Source organism: Tachypleus tridentatus, chromosome 7, assembly GCF_004210375.1.
Source record: "Tachypleus tridentatus isolate NWPU-2018 chromosome 7, ASM421037v1, whole genome shotgun sequence".
Lineage (NCBI taxonomy): Eukaryota > Metazoa > Arthropoda > Merostomata > Xiphosura > Limulidae > Tachypleus > Tachypleus tridentatus.
In genome coordinates this window covers 104,413,791-104,433,390 of record NC_134831.1, presented here as the reverse complement: position 1 = coordinate 104,433,390, position 19,600 = coordinate 104,413,791, and the positions used below count along the sequence as shown (strand labels likewise).

The 19,600-nt window shown below is 33.9% G+C and overlaps 1 pseudogene across 1 annotated transcript in view; it reads right to left on the bottom strand.

Moving 5' to 3' along the window:
* The window catches only part of LOC143256318 (glutamate [NMDA] receptor subunit 1-like), an 83,194-nt pseudogene extending 64,344 nt beyond the window's left edge, over positions 1 to 18,850 (bottom strand). Inside the window, exons 1-2 of the transcript XR_013031239.1 lie at positions 18,541 to 18,850; positions 3,129 to 3,257 (exon numbers count right to left, since the gene is read on the bottom strand). The product of XR_013031239.1 is annotated as a glutamate [NMDA] receptor subunit 1-like (transcript). The remainder of the gene's footprint in view (positions 1 to 3,128; positions 3,258 to 18,540) is intronic.
* Positions 18,851 to 19,600: the final 750 nt, after the last annotated feature.

Sequence of the window (19,600 nt, the reverse complement as noted above, 5' to 3'; positions counted from 1 at the left end):
AAAAGAAACTTTCTAAAAGTGTAGCTGTTTGTTTTTTAATTTCTCATAAAGCTACGAAGGCTATCTACACTAGCCATCCCTTATTTAACAGTGTAAGACTAGAGGGAAGGCAGCTAGTCATTACCACCTATCGCCATCTCTTGGGCTACTCTTTTACCAAGTGGGATTTACCTTCACATTATAACGCCCTCACAGATGAAAGGAGAGCATGTTTGGTGCCATGAGGATTCGAACCCGCGACCCTCAGATTATGAGTTGAGCTCCTTAACCACCTATCCATGCCGGGCCAAAGCAGAGCCGAGTTTAACTTGTGCTTAATGTGGTACTTATAACATTATTGTTCAACCTCTATTCCTTCCGATTTCTATATTTCATATTTTCTAATTAATTTAACCAGTTACTAACTTAACATACATAACGGTTTGTTTCTGTATACATCCAGTTCAGTCTTGTAGAATATAGTTCTGTTTAATAATTATCTACCATGCTAAAATTTTGTTTTATTTGTATTTTCACCAAATCAGAATCTCTACCTACTTCCAATTTTAAATGTTCTTTTTATGTCGTATACTCGTGTTCTAGCTGCCAACTAGTAGGTCAGCCTTCTATACTACTTTATTAAGAATGGTTTCCACACAGTGCTGCCTCTAAAAGTAAGTTTTAAATTATTTTAAGATCCATTTCAATAACATATTCCTGTTGCGGTTTAAATCTTTTTTCCATCATTTTTCGCCTCAAGGCTGTTTCTACGTGTATCAGGTTGCAATCTTTCATCTTGCACGTGGTTGAAAAAAAAATAGAATTACCCTTGAGGACAGTTTGTTAAGAAATCAGTCCTTTTTCATTATATCCTATAAACATACTATTGTTAAAGAATATTTACTGCCTTGATCATGTTTCTTTATACCTATTATTTACAGTTCATTCAATGTCGTAAATTATAAAATATAATAGTATTCTAGGGAGCAAAAAAGTTCATATTTCTCATTGCCTATTTCTTTCACAGTATTCAGGCAAAGCTACTTCAGTAGTTGCCTACGTACCTGTCCCATAATTTTAAGCTGATGGACTAGAGAAGATAAAAGCAGTTAATAATACCCATTGCAGACTATTGAGCAACTTTTATACAATCGACGCTTTCCCTTTGCGGGTTGCCCCCATGGCTCCGCGGCATGTCTGCGTATTTACAACAATAAAATCGGGTTTCGATACCTGTGGGGGTAGAGCACAGACAGCTCGTCGCACAGCTTTGTGAATTCAAAAGAACATCGCTTAAAGAACCTTTTGCAATTAAAAGCGCTTCCCGCTAATACAGCAGTAAGTCTACGGATTTACAACCCTAAAATCAAGGGTTGGATTTCCCTCAGTGAACTCAGCAGATATAAGAAAACACCTACACCTACACTGCAGTTATAAGCTGAATTTTTCAGAACCACTAATTGTCTCACTAAAGTTCTTAAACAATACGAAGAAATTGAACTGTTTGTTTGTGTTTTAATTTCGCGCAAAGCTACTCGAGAACTATCTGTGCTAGCCGTCCCAAATTTAGCAGTGTAAGAATAGGGGAAGGCAGCTAGTCATCACCACCCACCGCCAACTCTTGGACTACTCTTTACCAACGAATAGTGGGATTGACCGTCACATTGTAACGCTCCCACGGCTGAAAGGGCGAGCATGTTTGGTGCAACAGGGAAAATTGAATTGACAGTAAGTTGTTAAAAATACTTGATTCTTCGCGTTTAAAAATAATAACTTGATATTTCCATTCGCCGATAAATGCTTGTTAAAAACCCTTGGATAAATATCTGAAAGTTCAACATGAACAAACTATTAAGTCCTTCACCGAATTTACTTGCATTTAATTTAACCTTTATATGAAGTTTCATAGTAAGTTAAAAATTCATCTTATTTTCACAACTCTATGGCCCTTTATATGGGTCGTACTCTCGTCTTCCGCAAGACTGCAGAATTCATTAAGAATGGCATGCGAACAAGTACCGTAGGTAATTATGTAGTTAAATTGGTTTCCCGCTTCTACTTTTTATATTCAGTAATCTGTAAATAACAAAAAAAAGTTAAGACAGAGAGAAAGCCGCTTAACATAATGATATAGAATACAAGTGTTTTTCAATTGAAATCACTTCTCCAAGACACTTCCACATTGGTCATGCACTAAGGGATTCATGGCGGGGGGATTGTCTAGTGGCCTTCAAATGAAAATACTCTCAAACCTAACAAATAAAATTATTTTCAAAGTAAAATTCATGATGTGATGCAAGATAAACCGTTATCCTTACTAAAACTCCTTCAACTCCTATCACCATTTTCCGATCGACTATCGAATAAAGGACTTTTTTCAAACCTCTGATGTACTTACCTATTGTGATACACTTCGTTGATGCGTGGTCCTCGCGCCAACAAGTGGATTACAAAGCGTAAAAGAAAAGTTCTGAATTTATCTACAAATTACTCCTAAACTAAAGTTAAGACAGTTTACTTTTCGGTGTTTGTTCCCATTTTAGTGGATGTTTTTGTACATTTTTAATCTCTTATTTCACAAGCGTTTTTAAGTACAATGGACTATTTGTATTTTGCCCACTGCAAGTATTGAAACCCGATTTTAAGCGTCATAAATATTCAGACTTATTCCTGAGCTACCAGACGACTTCCACATAAATTACAGTTTCGAATATTGCAGCAATTTAAACTGTCTGACTTCTGCACGATCATCCGGTTAAAACAAACGAAATACAACTGAGGTTTGGTTAGCTAACGAATGAACTCTTAACATTTCTTAATCTTCACAAAGTTTTATGTGTGTGTTGGATTTACTTACACGTGATTGTAAAACATTTAAAACTACAGTTTTTTTTTGTTCCAAATATACTACGGTGTGAATCTTTAAAGTTTGTTTTTAGTTGGTGATAGTTTTTACCGACATCTGCAACATTTAACATAAATTGGGAAAATATAAACTGAAAGGCTTTACAAATCAATGTAATGAATAGTGTTGTTTAAACAACATGTTTCAATTAACTTTTGACCGCGTGTTGAAGTAAGGTTCCACATCGCAAGCTAGACATTTTTATGGGCCTGATAAAGTATGAATTTAAATCTGATGGATTTACCTTGTCAGACAAAGAGCTATCCCTGGAACTAATTCCAATGACAGGAATATTATAGAAACCACAGGTATATGACACAGCTGCTGGAGAGAGTTCTCCAGAATTCGGATGACTAATAATTACAGCATGTACCTACAAAATACAAACAGAATGACATTAAAGATATATTTATACTATAAATCTGTTTATAAAACAAATATAAATTTAAACAAAAAAGTAAAAGACAAGTAACACTATGTACTTTGTGAATCCACTATCAATGCTTCATGGGAGCTCCGTAATTTTTATTCCTTTTTATTTCAATATTAATAACAATAATAATAAATATATTTGAACCACTAGAATTTAGGCTTACGGAAAAACTAAAGAAACTTCAGTCTGAATTAAACACTGATCAGACGTAGAATAATAGAGACTTAACTTCATTCTTTACTTGTTCGTGTGAAATGTTCCGTCAAGTATATAGTGTTCACACTATTTAATCGTTTTAACATTACGTTAGCTTACACTTCATTATTAATATAATTCTTTATGGATCATTACATTAATGCATGGTAGACTACAATCAGTCTTACTGTAATATCTCAAGCACATCTAAATAACACAAATGAGAAACTATAAAAAATATAGCAAAATGGCGATATCCTTGAAGCTTTCTATTGTAATTGAAATGAAACAAAATAAAATATTACTGGGTAAAAGACATTTTACCACAGTAAGACTCATATTACTGTCTGTCATATCATTGTTTACAGGGTTACTACGGGTTACAGGTAAGAACGTATAATAGTACTTTTACTGATATTTTCTATGTTGTAAACAGGTTGATGAGTTCTCAGTACTATATAGTATTGAGTGAAAGTACTCATAATTACAGAAGAGTTTGTTTCAGGTTTTTCATGCAAGGTTACTTAAAGATATGTCTGCGCACAGCGTTTTCTGATATTGAAATGACAAACTAGAAGAAAGGCGTCCACTCAACAACACCAAACTCTTGTGCTGCTCCTGTTTGACAGAATACTGGGATTTAATTGTTACCCCTATAGTTCCTCAACAGCCCCAAAGTACGGAGACTCATATTTGCGGCAAGAAGACACGAACTTGAAATTTTCGGGTGTAGCTGACAAGTTATTACACACTTTATTTTTCACATTGGAAAACCGTGTAGGCTCAATCATGAATGATGTAATAAAATACTACCAGCTTTACTATGTCATTAAAACTAATGTTTTCATAAAAATAGATATTCAGTTTTTCAGTGAATTTGTTATTTTTAAACGGGATCTTTACACGAAGAAACAGTTGAAGTCTTTCGGGTCAATTTCTTTCTTACTTCGGTCTATATGACATGTTTGTAAGATTTATGTCACCTTAATATGGTTAATGACTGAAACATATTTAAAGCCCTTTATATAGCTAGTTGCATTTCGAGTGATCCTAAGCAGTTGGGCCCGCATGGCCAGATTGTTAAGATACTCGACTCGTAATTTGAAGGTCGCGGGTTCGAATTCCCATCACACCAAACATGCTCGCCCTTTCAGCCGTAGAGGCGTTATAATGTGACGGTCAATCCCACTATTCATTGGTAAGAGTAGCCCAAGAGTTGGCAGTGGGTGGTGATAATTAACTGCCTTCCCTCTAGTCTTATACTACTAAATTAGGAACGGCTAGCACAGATAGCCCTCGTGTAGCTTTGCGCGAAATTCAAAACAAACAAACCCAAGCATTATGAAAAATTAACAAGTGATCTCTGACTTAACCGAAGTGCGTTTGCTAAATCTCTGTCAGTCAGTTAAATCCAAGATTTATAAGAAACACATTTTATTTTATGATGAATCAAAAAGTATAAAGCAACCTTGAAAATAAGAATCACTTACAAAGAAAACACAGAGACGTTTTGTGAGGTTAATGGGATTAATATTTATTTAAAATTTGGCTTCTTACCATCAGCTGTTCTAATGGATTCGTTTACTCTAAGAACTCAGCTCGTTTCCTAAAAAAAAACTTATAACAGTCGTTCGGAACTATACAAGTGGCCTGCAAATAAAAGCTCGCAAAATTCTCGGAATGTTACCAGTTCAGTAAGTGTAAATGCGATCACGACGGGATATCCGTGGCCGAAAAAGTAAACCATAAAAGAAATAAAAACATGGTTTATTACTGACAAAGGTGGTGATACAAATAAATTCCCGAAACGAAGAACAATATCCGCTTACCGATAGGTGGTTTTCAAGGACGTTCCGAAAAACTTTCACCAAGCTTATTTTGAATTTCGTCCACAGTTACATGAGATTTAACTACACCGGACGTCTCTAATTTAGAAGTAAAATACTAGAGAGGAGGCAGCTAGTCATCCCCACCCACCGCCAACCCATGGGCTACTTTTTACCAACAAATAGTGGGATTGATCGTCACATTTTAACGTCCCCACGGCTGAAAGAGCGAGCATGTTTAGTGCGACAGGGATTCGAACCCACAACCTGCAGATTGTGAGTCGAGCGCCCTAACAACCTGGTCGTGCTCCAGAGGAGGATTCTAGTGATGAAATGAGGAGTGAGGATAATGGCGGACGATCGACAAACAAAGCTAACGAACTGCTTACCTCATTTGGATGGCTTAAAAAAGTACCATGCTACTCGACTTCACCACTGTACAATATTTCACCCACACAACCTTCAACCTTTCCAGCTGCAAAAAATGCTTGGCAGAAGGCGCTTTACTCATCCCTGTAATGTACTTATTTTTTTTTCCGGATTTGACTGAAACTCTGCCCAACCAGCAAACTACTGTAATTTACTCTGGTTATAGATTGCTTATTAAAAACAGAAATACACACACACACACACACACACACACATATATATATATATATATACATTTTAAATTTAACATCTTAGAAAATGCATTATATTCCAGAGCTTCTATCACATTACCGAGAATATCAGAAAAAAAAAATTGTTAGTTGTAAATACCAGGTTTCAATTAAACGACAAATTAAAAAAAATCGTTCTATTCTAATATGATTTCACTGGGAAACGTATGTCAGTTATCAGAATAGTTCAATAAAATTCACTTATTTATATTCCTTACTATACATGTGGCAGGAGATAAACCTGTTAAAATTAACTTTTCGTTGAATAAAAGTAATGTTATTTTATTAGCAAACATGTAGTGATAATATGTTTTCTCTTTGTTTTGGAGATTCCGAAGGCCCGGCATGGCCAAGTGTGTTAAGGCGTTCGACTCCTAGTTCGAGGGTCGCGGGTTCGAATCCCGATCGCACCAAACATGCTCGCTTTTTCAGCCGTAGGTGCGTTATAATGTGACGGTTAATCCCCTCTATTCGTTCGTAAAAGAGTAGCTCAAGAGTTGGTAGTGGGTGGTGATGACTATCTGTCTTCCCTCTAGTTTTACACTGCTAAATTACGGTCGGCTAGCGCAGATAGCCCTCGAGTAGCTTTGTGCGACATTCAAAAGAAATAAACAGCAGATTCCGAACACATCTGAACTAAATGATATATTACTTCTACTGACTTCACTGCCCCTTTAACTTAAATCGCAACACAACTCTGGTATCCGTCGTTTCTTGCTAAAGCTGTTTTTTACTCAGATATAACAATATTATTCCAAATAAATCTAACTGAAACAAATACAACGATACTGAAATAGACACTACTTAGGTTATTTTGATATAGAAGGTTAAACACAGCTACTGCCTTGTTCAGCCTTCTTTGTCGTAACTTAAATAAAACGACTGTTTTCTTTGATTTTAAAGCGACACGCAACTGGTTATAACTTTAATAACTCGTACGTCCATCATTCTTACTCCTATGGTCAGCTTTATAGAAGAAATAAGCAGTTGGTATCTAGGTGCAAAGATCTCTTACTGTACCACCTTTCATTAGCATTACAACAACCGCGACGTCAACGTTTTGTGTTGTGCATTTGCAGCGACCTGCGCGTGGGTGCGCTGGTTCGTACACATCTTCTGAGTGCCTACCAAGATGTGAATGAGCACGTTCTTGTGTTCTTGTCCGCATTTGTGACTTCAGTGAAATATCGATCATGTTGACACTACCCGGAGGACTCGCCCTCCCTGAATTTGGGCAATAAGATGCGAGCAGTGTTCACTTATTGATACTACTAACACTTGGTTTGTTCCGTTCCACGTGTTCCTCAGATCACTGTAACTTTTCTCGTTCTTCTTTCCGTTCCTTCCACAATCTCCTCCATCTTATGCCTTTCGGTCATCTTTTCCATTACGGTTACTTACTCCAACAAACTTTCTTCCTTCCTGCTTATCCAGTTTTGTTCATTACTAACGCCATGTTTTAATCCACTGGTTACTAAACCCTCTATTCTAGTTTTTCATCAGAAGATAGAGAGTGAAAAATAATATTTCTTCTCCTAAACGCTTTTGGCATTAGCTTCAATACTATTATCTGGTCAAGACATTTATTGACTTTTACTTGAGTTTAAAACAAGGTCACGAAACACCTGACTTAAAATGTTAAAGGGAAACTCGACTGCCTATCCTACAGAATTAGCTTGCATAACTTATAAAAAACGTTGTGTGTGATATGCTTTACAAATATCTTTATTTCTGCTTTTTATTTCAAATATTGTTGTGTATATTATTGTTCATAAAAACATTCCTGTGTTTATTGTTCTTCTTTATAATATACTTATTTATAATGTTCTTTTTAGTATCGTTTCCTGTACTATGTTTTACACTTTTGTTGTATTTAATTGTCTTTACAATATCATAATGTGTACTGTATACTTCATATCGGCATTGCATGTCTCTGTGTTCTGTTCTTATAATATATCGCAATGTTATGTTACGATAATCCCCTCATCTGTTACCATCAACAGTTCTGTAGATGAATGTTTTAACTTTGGCAATACTGTAGTAATATATGTTATGTTCAATTAAGTTCGTTTAAGCTATCACTGCCACCACTCTTTCTCCTTATGGCACAGCTGTCTTTCTGCATCACGTTGTAACGACATATCCAGCAATGCTAAAGCTACAAAAAGGTTAAGCCTCGCTGATTTCCTCTGTCAATATATGAGTTTTAGTCGTTGAGTCACATTCGCGTTGGCTATGTTTTTGGCTTATCGAAAGATTAGCATTAAATACTCCAAGATGAACGATCTAACTAGCAGCGAATATCTTTTCTCCAGATTCTAAAATATCGCCGGCATGTTAGACAGGTATTTCATAAAAAATATAGTTTTTTATTTATGGCCTTGTTATTAATGAGTCAGGTTTTTTCCACCTACACTCTAAAGCTTTGAGTTTCTTACTCAGATGAATCGTTCCAACAAATGGATTTCTGAAACTTCGCTCTCATTTTCGTAATAAAGGATTCTGTGAGATAAAAACGTATAAAAGGGTAAAATAATGTTGTTTCTTTTTTTTAATTTCGTACAAATCTGCATGAGGTCTATCTGCGCTAGCCGTCCCTAATTTAGCAGTGTAGGACTGGAGGGAAGGCAGCTAGTCATCACCACCCACCACCAATTCTACTATTTTACCAACGAATAGTGAAATTGATCGTAACATTATAATGTGCCACGAAGATTCTCGCTTGCGACACTCAGATTTAAAGTCGAGCGTCCAGACCACCTGGCTATGCTGGGGCCCAGGTAAAATAGTAAGGTCAACTGAGAATAGCTGCGTGGAGAAGCGTCGAGTATTCAACAGTAGAAACTTAATAGACGCTCATAGAACGTAAATATGATTAAATTACTTCTTGAATTTTATTTATGTTTTGTTTTTTGAATTTTGCGCAAAGCTGCACGAGGGCTATCTGCGCCAGCCGTCCCTAAGTTAGCAGTGTAAGACTAGAGGAAAGGCAGCTAATCATCATCATCCACCTCCAACTCTTGGGATACTCTTTTACCAACGAATAGTGGGATTGACCGTAACATTATAACGCCCACACGGCTGAAAGAGCGAGAATGTTTGATGCGACGGGGATTCGAACCTGCGAACTTCAGATTACGAGTCGAACGCCTTAACCCACCTTGCCATGCCGGGACATTAATTCCATTAAAAACATAAAACAAGACAAAAACATAAAAATTCTAAAAGCAAATAAAGGAAACGCTACAGTCATAATGAACACGAATGAATACATCCAAAAAATGAAGAACATCCTATCAGACACAAACAAATTTAAACCAATACACACAAATCCAACAAAAACACATGAAACGCAACTAAACAAAATACTACTAAACATTAAAAAAGCAAACACAATTTCAAAAAACACTTTATTCCTACATACGCAAAACCGACTAACACACACCACAAATATACGGCATCCCTAAACCTCATAAACCAGATTGTCCATTACGACCAATAATGTCCACATATGAATCGTTTAATTACAATCTTGGTAAATACATAGCATGGGCTTTCTCCAAATATGTAACCTCAGCCAGCTCATTCATCAAAGACTCTTTTAATTTCAAGTCTAATCTTAATCGACTTAATCATAAAGCCTTAATGGCCGGTTTTGATGTTATATCCCTCTTTACAGAAGGCCCAACCGCTGAAGCCTGCAAGAACTGATACACAATATAAAACAGAAATCCACCAAAAAATCACCCATACTGGACTATACATTCTTTGGGACTCAGCACATGAAACAAAACAAAAACTCAGCATACTAAGAAACCAAATAAAAACAGCCATAAAACTATGCTAACCAGATAAAATTAACGACGAATTAGACAAAATAAAACAATACTTCATCAACATCAATAAGTTTCTTCCACAAACCGTAGAAAACATTATACGCACACATCTAGACAGAAAGCAAAATCAACTAACAAAAGTAAATATATCCCACGAATTAAAAAATCACGAAACCATATACTGCTGCATACCATATATTCCCGACATCAGAAGAAAAATAACTAACATTTGGCAAAAACTAGTAACAAAATATGACATTCCAGTTAATACCAAATTTATTCAAAAACCAGACACAAAACTAAGGTCTATACTGTGTAAAAACTACACTGACAAACACCACACCAACATTATTTATAAAATACAATGTGATAACTGCCACGACATCCTTATTGGAGAAAAAGTGGAAAAATTGAAACCAGATTCAAAGAACACAAAAAAGTCACCTTCACACGTTTTCGAACACTGCAAATCAAATAAACACAACATAACCATAGAAAACACTCAAATACTAAATAAAGAAACACACATAAGCAAACGCAAAATTAAAGAAGCCTCACTTATAGAACAACTCAAATCTAAAATAAACCAATACAAAGGAACACCTTTATAACTATATAACTATATATATATTGAAACATCTAAACACGCCCTCTACATTCCTACACTAAGTTACACAACCCCCTTCAAACATGTGGTCAGCTATCTGTCAATTACCTCTTTCTTTCTTTGTGAACGTGAAGATGACCGAAGAAAGTCGAAAAGTTGTTCGCTTCTCTACATAAATTTTCTCAACCCAAACCAACCGTTTTTACATATATAGTAATAATAATGTCTACTGTGAACACCAAAAATCAGAAACTAAGAAACAGTGATGTATAATATCAAAACTACAACCAGAAAACTATTGATAATCATTTGTAGTATCAACACCACAACAAGAAAACAACTGATAATCAATTCTAATATCAACACTGAAACAATAAAACTAGTGATTATTTTTCTTAATATCCACAATACAACCAGAAAATTAGTGATAATCATATCTAATATCAACATCAAAACCAGAAAAAAGAGATAATCATTTTTAATATAAACATTTCAACCAGAAAACTATTGATAATCATTTATATTATCAACACCACAACCAGAAAACTGTTGGTAATCTTTTCTAATATCAACACTACAAGAAAATTAGCCATAATCACTTCTATTATCAACACAATAACCAGAAAACAAGTGATAATCATGTATAATGTCGACACTACAACCAGAAACCTGTTGATAATAATTTCTAATATCAACACTTCAACCAGAATACTATTGATAATTATATCTAATAGGAACACAACAACCTAAAAACTAGTGATAATTATTTGTAATGTCAACACCAAAACTAAAAAGCTAATGATAATCATTTCTAATATGAACACCACAACCAGAGAACTATTGATAATTATTTCTTATACAAACACTTTAAATAGATATTTATTGATAATAATTTATAATATCAACACTACAACAAGAAAAGTAGTGATAATCTTTTCTAACATGAACACCACTACAAGAAAAATAGTCATAATCATTTCTAATATCAACACTACAACCAGAAAACTCTTGATAATTATTTCTAATATCAACACAACCATCAGAAAACTAGTGATAATCACTTTTAATATCAAAAGCACAAATAAAAAACTATTTATAATAATTTACAATATGAACAATACAACCAGAAAACTATTGATAATGATTTGTAAAGTCAACACCACAACCAAAAGGCTAGTGATAATCATTTCTAATATAAACACTATAACCAGAAAATTATTGAAAATCATTTTACTATCAACACCACAACCAGAACACTAATGATAATCATGTCTAATACAAACTCATTAAATTAAAAAAATTAGTAACAGTCATGCGTAATGTTAATACCACAACCATAAAACTGCTTATAATCATTTCCAATATCAATACCATAACCAGAAAACTAACGATAATCATTCCTAATATCAACACACCCAACCACAAAACCAGTGATAATCATTTATAATATCAACACCACAAGCATAAATCTACTTGTAATAATTTGTTACATCATGACTACAACAAGAAAACTAGTGATATTGATTTCTAATATCAATACAACAACCAGAAATCTAGTAATAATCACTTCTAATATCAACCCTCCAACAAGAAAACTGGTGATAATCATTTCTAATATCAACACAATAAAAAGAAAACTATTGAAAAATATTTCTAATATCAAAACTGCAACCAGAAAAATAACGATAATCATTTCTTATATAAACGAAATAATCAGAAAACTGTTGATAGACATATCTTATATCAAAACTACATCCAGGAAACTAGTGATAATCATTTATCTTATCAACACAAGAACCAGAAACTAGAGATAAAGATTTCTAACATCGACACCACAACAATAAAACTAGTGATAATCATTTCTAAGATAAACACTACAACCAGAAAACTATTCATAATAATTTCTTATATCAACAGAAGAAAAAAGTATTGAAAATCATTTTTAATACTAACACAACAACCAGAAAACTAGTGATAATCATGTCTAATGTTGACACAAAAAATCAGAATATTAGTGAGACTCAGGAGTGATATCAAAACTACAACAAGGAAAATATTGATAATAATTTCTAATATAAACACCACAACCATATAAGTAGTGAAAATAATTTCCAATATCAACACCACAACCGTATAAGTAGTAATAATCATTTTTAATATCAACGCCACAACCATAAAACTAGTGATAATCATTTGTAAGATCAACACTACAACCAGAAAACTATTCATATTCATTTCTTATTTCAATAGAAGAAGAAAACTATGGATAATCATTTCTAATACTAACACCACAACCACAACACTAGTGATAATCATTTCCGATATCAAAAGCACAACCAAAAATTGTTTATAATAATTTCTAATATGATAATCACTACCAGAAAACTAATGATAATTTTTTTCTAATATGAACACCATAACTAGAGCACTAGTGATAACCATTTTTAATGTCGACACAAAAAATCAGAAAAACAGTGACATTCATGCGTAATAAACACGACATTCAGAAAACAGGTGATAATTATTTACAATATCAACACCTCAACCACAAAATAATTGATAATGATTTCTAATATCAACACCAGAAATAGAAAACTAGTAATAATCTTTGATAATATCAACACCAAAACCAGAAAACTATTCATAATCATGTCTACTGTCATCACAAAAATAGGAAAATAAATGACAGTCATGCGTGATATCAACACCAAAACCAGAAAACTAGTGATAATCTGTTCTAATATCAACACTACAAGGAGAAACTAGTGATAATCATATGAACACTACAACCAGAACACTGTTGAAAATGATTTCTAATATCAACATCATAACCAAAAAACTAGTGATAATAATATAATTTCTGATATTAAAACTACAACCAGAAAACTATTGAAAATCATTTCTAATATCAACACCACAACGATAAAACTATTTATAATCATTTCTAACATGATCATCACTGTCATAAAACTAGTGATACTCATTTCTAATATAAACAGCACTACCAGAAACCTAGTAATAATCATTTCTACTAGCAACACCACAACCAGAAAACTAGTGATAATCATGTCTAATGTCGACAGCACGACGAGAAAACTAGTGATAATCATGTCTACTGTCGACACAAAAATCAGATATTAGTGACCGTCAGTCGTATTATCAACACAACAACAATAAAAATATAGATAATCACTTCTAATATCAACACCACAACAAGAATAAAGTAATAATCTTTTCTAATGTCGCAACATAACCAGAACTTGTGATAATCATTTCTAATATCAACACCACAACCAGAAAACTAGTGATAATATTTTGTAATGTCAACACCATATTTCAACACAACAACCAGAGAGAGCTATTTACAATCACTCATAATATCAACACCGCAATCAGAAAACTATTAACAATCATTTCTAATATCAACACTACAACAATAAAACTAGTGATAATCATTTCTAATATTAACACTACAACAAAAAAACTAGTGATAATTATTTCTAATATAAACACTACAACAAGAAAACTAGTGATAATCATTTCTAATATTAACACTACAACAAGAAAACTAGTGATAACTAGTTTGATATTATTATTTCTAATATCAACACTACAACAAGAAAACTAGTGATAATCATTTCTAATATCAACACAACAACCAGGAAAATAGTGATAATCATTTCTAATATCAACACTAGAACTAGATAACAGCTCATAGTGATGCGTAACATCGACGAAAGTAACTAATGAATAGCGAAATTAAAGGAAACTTGAAATGTTTTTAATTTTTTAATTCACGCAGAATAATAGAATTTTAACATCTGAAGAGCAAAGGTGTGGTTCTTTGTTTTCTAGACGGTTTGTTAAAACTTTTACGTAAGTATTCTAAATGTAATTCATATGAATGATAGGAACTCGTGCACAATTAAGTTGTTCACCAAACTAAACTTTATTCTACTTCCAGCAATAAACACATTTATAGCAAAATCAGTAGTATACGTTATCTGCGTACAGATAAGTTTGTGTGCGATATTCCTCTTGCTCGTTGTCTTCCTGGAAAACCCAGTCTTGACACTTATTCTGCCTTTGAATATATGTTTATATTTTATGTTGTAACGTCAAAATTGCATATGGGTATCTTCACAATAAATTATATTTTTGATATTTCCAATAGTCGATTAAATTAGGCGAAAAGAAGTTAAGATGTAGCCAGTACTTAAATTATTTATTACCCAAACTCGAAATTTTTAACGACACAGACTCTAAATTTAACATCACTGACCTTTGTTTGAATTAATTATGCTAAATGTTACGCATTATAGTACCTTGTGTGATACCAAATTTATTACGTCTTTTATGAAGACTTTCAACCCTCAGTTTCCCGACTTGTTTGTACACCGTTCACTTCCGGTAGGGTCCATATATTGAATTATATAAACTGAGGACTTTTACAATTTTGCTGGTTACAGCATTCAGTGTTAAGAACTGGCCAAAAATATTATATGAAGGGCTCGTATTTCTCTATAAAGCACATACAAATCCAGAAGTAATTAGTGAGGTTCATTAGAATATTAAAGATATTTAGTACATATTTCTTTTTAGAGTGTGTAAGTGATGTGCTGTTAGGAATATTTTACCCAACAAAGTCGTTAACCCTGGAAAAAAAACGTGATATATGAATAGTTAAGAAAGATGTATTTAGAAATTTAATGTTGGTACACGGACCCCATCATTAATTCCAAGATTAAAATTTATTTCTGATAATAAATTCATATTATTAAATAAAACGATGTCTTAAAGCATAACAACGCACTGTTAGGAAGGAATGTAGTTCGATTATTAATGTGATTAAAGAATAGATTACTTGACTTGATATACATGTTTGATCAGTTTCAGTATCTGTTTTAAAACACTGAATGTCAAATAATTATTGAGATATGATATAGACATTTGTCAAACAGGCGATGCGGCCAAGCATGGCCAGATGGTTAAGGTATTCGACTCGCAACCTGAGGGTCGCGGGTTCGAGTCCCCGTCACACCAAACATGCTCGCTCTTTCAGCCGTGGGAGCGTTATAATGTGACGGTTAGTCCCACTATTCGTTGGTAAAAGAATAGCCCAACTTTTGGCGATGGGGGTGATGGCTAACTTTCTTTCCTGAAGTTTTACACCTCTAAGGTAGGGACGACTAACGCAGGTAGTCCTAGTGTAGCTCCGCAAAAAAGTTCAAAACAAACCAAACAACCGATGAGAAAGGTAAAATTTGATTTACAAAATAGTGAAGTAGAAAACATATCAATATCTGCTAATATTCATCAAAAAAAAAAATCAGTGATAATGTGCCAGACACTCCTTGAAGTCTGTGTAAGATAGTACAATACGAGACTTTGCTAGCTAAAATAACATTAAACAATGACAAATTGTTTATCTTTCATTACGAGCGATTCTTGAGAGTGGCATATCTATACGCACATACACACACGTACATGTATGCAAATTAAAATATGTGTATGAACATATAGAATATTATTACAGGACATTCACTTTGCAATCTGCAAGTCGTGGGTTCAAATCACCGTTACCGAACATGTCCACCCTTTCAACCATGGGGCGTTATAATTAATCAGTCAATCTCACTATTCGTTGGTAAAAGAGTAGCCCATGAATTGGCAGTGAATGATGATGAGTAGTTGCCCTCTCTCCAGTCTGTCACTATTAAATTAGAAACGGCTAGCGCAGATAACCCTCGAGTAGCTTTGTGCGAAATTCAAAACAAACCACCTAGCCTTTAAAGTAAAAATAAGTTTAACTAATGTTTTTTTACTCAGTGTTATCTTACTTTGTAGCCTTGTCAGATATCAAGAGTAGTGTCATTATATTAACTTATAGCACTGCTGTACTGAAAGAGAAACAGTTTTACAGAGATACTTATATTTTAGTAGAAGTTTGTGTTTTATTTTATGCAAAGATAACAACGAGCCATCTGTCCACTTTGAATAATTGAACCCTGTATTTTAGCGTTCTACGCCTTCGAACTTTTCGCTGATCAACCGTGAGACTATAGTTAGCGTTTTACTTTGTTTTAATATTCTAGGTTGATCTACTGTGGTTCTTAATTAAAATAAGCAAATTGTAGAGAGGAATTTTCTTTGTTATTTAGCAAGAAAACTTACTTTTAAAGCAAGAAAACGTATAATCACGTTAATTAGAGTTGTTTATTTTTTCGTACCTTATATACATAATAGGCTAAACTGCCAGGTCAGTGACCCCTCAGGCATAAGTGTTCCTAATTATGAACTGTGAAGGAAAGAGAAATTTATCAGTAGGTAGCATCAGTAGTCTAAACAGACTACTATTTATCAGTAGGTAGCATCAGTAGGCTAAACAGACTACTATTTATCAGTAGGTAGCATCAGTAGGCTAAACAGACTACTATTTATCAGTAGGTAGCATCAGTAGGCTAAACAGACTACTATTTATCAGTAGGTAGCATCAGTAGGTTAAACAGACTACTATTTATCAGTAGGTAGCATCAGTAGTCTAAACAGACTACTACTTATCAGTAGGTAGCATCAGTAGTCCAAACAGACTACTCTTAATAGTGAGCCGGGTGTGGGCTGCTGGTTAGAATATCGAGCTGTAAATTCGATGGTTCGTAGTTCATGCTTAGTTGTTGCAAATTCGCGCTCTGCATTTTGCTGATACGGGTGCGTTATAAGAGTGACGTTCAAACCCCACTGTTTGATTAAAGTAGTTCAAGAGAATTCGTTGGTTGATGATGAATGGATGTTTTTCCTCAAGCTTATAAGTTTAAAGTTAGGAACAGTAACACCCTTGTGTGAGTACCTGAAAACTAACAAACACTTAAATAAAAAGCAGGACTGACTATCACTCTTTTAACGCAAAAACAGTTTAAAGTGTGAAGGGTGTTAAAAGCACTATATCTGGAATCCAAAACTTTCGAATTGTTATTCCAGCATGTTAAATACTAGCTCACGCCAGGCACTTTAAGTGTAGTATTATGAATTTAAGTGTAAGGATCACTGGTTGAAGCTTAAAAAGCTTTGGTTAGTCTTTGATCAGTCTCTAATGAATTAAAGGATTGCAGTACACTAAGTCATTATAAAATAATTGGAATGGGTGGTTATAATGGCCAGTTTTCTAGCTTCAGCCGGTCTGGAGTCTACAAAACCTCTTATAATTATGAAACATTATGATATGATGTACAGAAAACAGATTCAAACTACGAAAGATTGTTTGTTTTTGAATTGGCAGGGGCCAAGTACGAAAGAAAGGAACCTGTTTAACATGGGTCTGAGCAATGAATATAAAAGACAGGAGTTCAACGAAAGAGAAGGAAGATCGAAAAATCAAACAGAAGCGAAAGAAGAAAGTAATATGCTCCCAGTAAAAACAAAATTGAATTCTAAATCTATGTGTTACTGGTTACCAGTAGTAAACAAATATTAGCTATGTTTACGTTAGTACAAGTCAATTACAGACAGGAATCAGGTTAATTAAATAAAGTTGATTAACATAAGAAGGGAAAGCGAATTACGAGCGTAACACGACCATATCATATGGCACTGTCTTGTGTTGCGGAATCAACCATAGAAATATTGAAATGTGAACTTGAAAATAGAATGTAATGGTTAAATATCCAACTTTAAAATAATGTTTTCATGTCATTTTAGTGCAATTTCGCTGAACTTATATATATATTTCCACGTGTTTATCTTAGCTGGGTTTGAATTATCAAGGGATTCTTAAGTTACCACTTTTGTTGCTTTTCCTTCCACAGAATTTTATAAAACTTATAATCTACAGGTGGAAGGAAAAGTAACAAAAGTGATAACTTAAGAATCCCTTGATAATTCAAACCCAGCTAAGATAAAACAAATATATATATATATATAATGTAACAACTTTGTCTGCGCCTATCGCCATTGTTGATTTACTACTTTCTGAACTTATGAAATCTTTCTACTCTTTGTCCTGACACAAATAACCTATTACTCCAATATCTGATCTTGCAAATAAATTTTATGACATAAAAATTATACTTCATATATATCTATATATCTATATAATCAACTTACCGTCGCCGATATCAAATCGTCACACACTTTCTGGGCTGTACGAATAGGATTAGGGTTCATGGGTACAAATACCGCGTATAGTGTAACACCTGGTGGCAGGATATGAGGTTCGTAGATTATATCCTCAATCACTTGATACAAATATGCAATATTATCACCGTTATTGAGTACTGCACCAACCTTGAAAATTTTGGAGTTCTCGTAGGCAGCAGCAACGCCACCTACAAAGCCATCGTGCTGCTGGGCGGAGAACAAAATACAAAAAACGATAGTTTGCAGCGCCATCTGGACGCCATACTGAAGAGCCGGTTTCTTTTCCAGTGAAAGATTCCCGACTTGACAGCATGTGGCATTCTTGGACTGACCACGAGAATACAGAAACACCGTCATAAAAAATATTCCAGTTCTGGAACTTTCAGACACGATCATCATTAGCTGTAAGATAAATATACCTCTGTATCAAAAATTATTCAAAGTAACTGACATGTATTCTTATAAAATCTTCTCCAAAAGCAAAATATATAAACATAAAAATGTACTCTTCTGGCAAAATACAACTTTGTTTAAGATTTTTCCCCTCTTTTTGATATTATTTAAAACATTAGTCCAGAGTGATTTTTATTTTGTCACATGCGTGTTTTACTAGCATTAGCGCCCTAGTGTCACACTTGGGAAATTATCACGAATCCAATCTCATTCTATATTCTATACTTGATGATGACGACTATTATCTTAAAATAATCAATATGAAAGACGAAGAGTTATCATCGCAGCAAAGCTAGAATAATATCTGTCAGTGGATCCATTCTAAACCTCGAGGTGACTCGAGTACTGGGGGAAGATACATGTTGAAAGAAACCCTTAAGGATGATAGCCACAGTTTAAGAGAAACATTTGAGTTATTAGCGGTCTTAGAGTCATGTGTGTAAGTATGTTAATAAATATATATATCTATACAGATGTAAATGCTCCTTACACGTAATTAATACTTTAAATCTTTGTAAAGGTTTCACAAACAGATAATAAACATTGTAACTGCTCCTACAAAGTGCTAGTGGTA